Source organism: Hyla sarda, unplaced genomic scaffold, assembly GCF_029499605.1.
Source record: "Hyla sarda isolate aHylSar1 unplaced genomic scaffold, aHylSar1.hap1 scaffold_2938, whole genome shotgun sequence".
Taxonomy (NCBI): domain Eukaryota; kingdom Metazoa; phylum Chordata; class Amphibia; order Anura; family Hylidae; genus Hyla; species Hyla sarda.
This window is the reverse complement of record NW_026609649.1, coordinates 1-4220: the sequence shown is the minus strand read 5'-3', so window position 1 is coordinate 4220 and position 4220 is coordinate 1. Positions and strand designations below refer to the sequence as shown.

General features: G+C 46.2%; 2 non-coding genes across 2 annotated transcripts; both read left to right on the top strand.

Moving 5' to 3' along the window:
• The first annotated feature begins 1231 nt into the window (after positions 1–1231).
• On the top strand, positions 1232–1422 carry LOC130327191 (U2 spliceosomal RNA). The gene has a single exon (XR_008871662.1). It is a non-coding gene; the product is annotated as a U2 spliceosomal RNA (small nuclear RNA).
• A 2087-nt stretch (positions 1423–3509) lies between these two features.
• On the top strand, positions 3510–3700 carry LOC130327184 (U2 spliceosomal RNA). Its single transcript, XR_008871655.1, has one exon. It is a non-coding gene; the product is annotated as a U2 spliceosomal RNA (small nuclear RNA).
• Positions 3701–4220: the final 520 nt, after the last annotated feature.

Here is a 4220-nt window from a genome sequence, read left to right as displayed (position 1 = left end):
CTCTAGAAGCTAAAGTCGCAGAAATGTCACACATATTTGGCCTGCAACTTTCTGTGCGACAAATTCAGACAGGAAAAATCAGTATAAATCCTTAGAAAATTATCCCCCAGTGTCTCCATCTGCTGGCGGTATTGAATAAGCATTGCTGCACTGATGGGGTATGCATTAGACGAAAAAAAAGAAGAAAAAGAAGAATAATACGCCCAGAAAAGAGGCGAAAAGGAGAAAAACGTAAAAAAACGTGAAAAAAAAGTAAGAGGAAGAGAAGGGAAAAAAAGGTGGAAATGGGTTTAAAAGTGATTTCGGCGGAGAAATATATATATATATATATATATATATATATATATATATATATATACGCGCACACACACACATATATATAAACGTATTCTCCGTTGAGATATTGCAGCCGCTGCTGTGTCCAGGCCCAGGAGCCTTAGCACTGTGCTGTGATGTCACTCAATACCACTGACATCACTAGGTGTAAACAACATCTCTCCTTTGCTGTGTATGTGACTATGGAGCTGTTTGGTGATGTCGTCTATTATGGCCTTCATAGAAGCAACAGGAGATTGTTGCATCCATCTAGAACCCTCAGAACTACAGTGCTATGATGTCACTCACTTCCACAGGCCTTGCAGAGTGTAAACAACAACAACCCAGCTTTGTTGTGTATGTAACCATAGGGATTTGTGATGTCACCTAGAACCTTCACAGCAGCGACAGCTTTATGAGGAGCATCAGCACTGCTCTGCCTGAGCAGAACCATCACCGCCATAGGTTGTCAAATAACCCGGGTTTAACCCACACAGGTAAGTCCAATGGGGTGCAGGCATGTCCTCTATGCTTACAGCTTCCCGTGGGTGTTGGTTTGATACCGTTTGGGGACAGCCAAGGAGGCATCTGCAGGCAACAAAGGTAGGTGTGTGCTTGTGTGTGTGTTTCCTATGCAGATCCTAAGCCCAGTGTCACATGCAAGTAGGAGGAGTAAGAAGGGTTCCTGGCAAATCCGGGTTATGGATTGCATTTAAAAAGGCCCCGTGGGAGTGCAATGGGCCCCTGTCTTGCTGCTTAGCAATAATGGTATGGGTTTAGGTTCTGCTGTGTGTACTGGTGGTTGACTGCCCCCCAGCCCAGAGTGTGCATGGAAAATTGTCTGGCAGCCTCCCTGACAGCAAGCAGTGATAGTGCCCATGAAGGGCACCTTGTTGGGCCCGCCCCTTTCACGGTTATCGCTTCTCGGCCTTTTGGCTAAGATCAAGTGTAGTATCTGTTCTTATCAGTTTAATATCTGATACGTCCCCTATCTGGGGACCATATATTAAATGGATTTTTGAGAACGGGGGCCGATTTCGAAGCTTGCTTCCGTCGCCCTATGCATTGACCCGATATGGCAGTATCTTTGGGTACAGTGCACCACCCCCTTACAGGGTTAAAAAGAAAGATTCCTACTTTCATTGCTACCTGCTTGCTGGCTAGCCAGCTAGCCAGCCCTGTGGGCCTTGCTGCTGCTGCAGCCAAAAAACAAAAGGTGGTGCTGCTGCTGCTTCTGCTGCTTCTGCTTCTGCTTGTGTCTGGCCGCTGTTGGAGCGTCCAGGCACAGGACTTCTGCTGCTGCTGACTAAATGGCCTCCTTAATTGGATCATTTGAGTAGCCAGCACACCTGTGCAGGTAGGGCATGACATGATAGGCAGCTGCCTTGATAGCGGGTGGGTGCTGAATGTTCCTAATTGACAAAATAAGATTAATGCTTATGAAGAAATATAAAATCTCATCCCTTCCCCAATATCGCGCCACACCCCTACCCCTTAATTCCCTGGTTGAACTTGATGGACATATGTCTTTTTTCGACCGTACTAACTATGTAACTATGTAACATAACATGGGGGGGGGGGGGGTCTCCTGGCTGTTCACACAGGTGTGTCATTGCTGTACATTGACCATGCATTGCTTCTGTGGTATTGCAAAGGCAAAGACAAATGCTTCCAGCCATCCATTGCACTAATGGATTGGTCATCAGCTGGCTGTCTATGTCCCGCATCAATATAGACCAAAGTACAGAGGGTTAGGCTATGCTATTGTGCACCTACCTGATGCATCAGAAGGTGCGAGGCCCTTGCTAAATTCTGTGCACAGACTTTGAGATCTATACTTTAGACTGTATCTAAACCTGCTCCAACATGGACTGACATTCTAGCCTACTTTCAGCCGATGCGACTTGTCTGTCGCTGAACAGTCGCTTTTTATGTATTCAGCACCTATGTATAATGTTGTAAAAATGCTCTAGAAGCTAAAGTCGCAGAAATGTCACACATATTTGGCCTGCAACTTTCTGTGCGACAAATTCAGACAGGAAAAATCAGTATAAATCCTTAGAAAATTATCCCCCAGTGTCTCCATCTGCTGGCGGTATTGAATAAGCATTGCTGCACTGATGGGGTATGCATTAGACGAAAAAAAAGAAGAAAAAGAAGAATAATACGCCCAGAAAAGAGGCGAAAAGGAGAAAAACGTAAAAAAACGTGAAAAAAAAGTAAGAGGAAGAGAAGGGAAAAAAAGGTGGAAATGGGTTTAAAAGTGATTTCGGCGGAGAAATATATATATATATATATATATATATATATATATATATATACGCGCACACACACACATATATATAAACGTATTCTCCGTTGAGATATTGCAGCCGCTGCTGTGTCCAGGCCCAGGAGCCTTAGCACTGTGCTGTGATGTCACTCAATACCACTGACATCACTAGGTGTAAACAACATCTCTCCTTTGCTGTGTATGTGACTATGGAGCTGTTTGGTGATGTCGTCTATTATGGCCTTCATAGAAGCAACAGGAGATTGTTGCATCCATCTAGAACCCTCAGAACTACAGTGCTATGATGTCACTCACTTCCACAGGCCTTGCAGAGTGTAAACAACAACAACCCAGCTTTGTTGTGTATGTAACCATAGGGATTTGTGATGTCACCTAGAACCTTCACAGCAGCGACAGCTTTATGAGGAGCATCAGCACTGCTCTGCCTGAGCAGAACCATCACCGCCATAGGTTGTCAAATAACCCGGGTTTAACCCACACAGGTAAGTCCAATGGGGTGCAGGCATGTCCTCTATGCTTACAGCTTCCCGTGGGTGTTGGTTTGATACCGTTTGGGGACAGCCAAGGAGGCATCTGCAGGCAACAAAGGTAGGTGTGTGCTTGTGTGTGTGTTTCCTATGCAGATCCTAAGCCCAGTGTCACATGCAAGTAGGAGGAGTAAGAAGGGTTCCTGGCAAATCCGGGTTATGGATTGCATTTAAAAAGGCCCCGTGGGAGTGCAATGGGCCCCTGTCTTGCTGCTTAGCAATAATGGTATGGGTTTAGGTTCTGCTGTGTGTACTGGTGGTTGACTGCCCCCCAGCCCAGAGTGTGCATGGAAAATTGTCTGGCAGCCTCCCTGACAGCAAGCAGTGATAGTGCCCATGAAGGGCACCTTGTTGGGCCCGCCCCTTTCACGGTTATCGCTTCTCGGCCTTTTGGCTAAGATCAAGTGTAGTATCTGTTCTTATCAGTTTAATATCTGATACGTCCCCTATCTGGGGACCATATATTAAATGGATTTTTGAGAACGGGGGCCGATTTCGAAGCTTGCTTCCGTCGCCCTATGCATTGACCCGATATGGCAGTATCTTCGGGTACAGTGCACCACCCCCTTACAGGGTTAAAAAGAAAGATTCCTACTTTCATTGCTACCTGCTTGCTGGCTAGCCAGCTAGCCAGCCCTGTGGGCCTTGCTGCTGCTGCAGCCAAAAAACAAAAGGTGGTGCTGCTGCTGCTTCTGCTGCTTCTGCTTCTGCTTGTGTCTGGCCGCTGTTGGAGCGTCCAGGCACAGGACTTCTGCTGCTGCTGACTAAATGGCCTCCTTAATTGGATCATTTGAGTAGCCAGCACACCTGTGCAGGTAGGGCATGACATGATAGGCAGCTGCCTTGATAGCGGGTGGGTGCTGAATGTTCCTAATTGACAAAATAAGATTAATGCTTATGAAGAAATATAAAATCTCATCCCTTCCCCAATATCGCGCCACACCCCTACCCCTTAATTCCCTGGTTGAACTTGATGGACATATGTCTTTTTTCGACCGTACTAACTATGTAACTATGTAACATAACATGGGGGGGGGGGGGGGGTCTCCTGGCTGTTCACACAGGTGTGTCATTGCTGTACATTG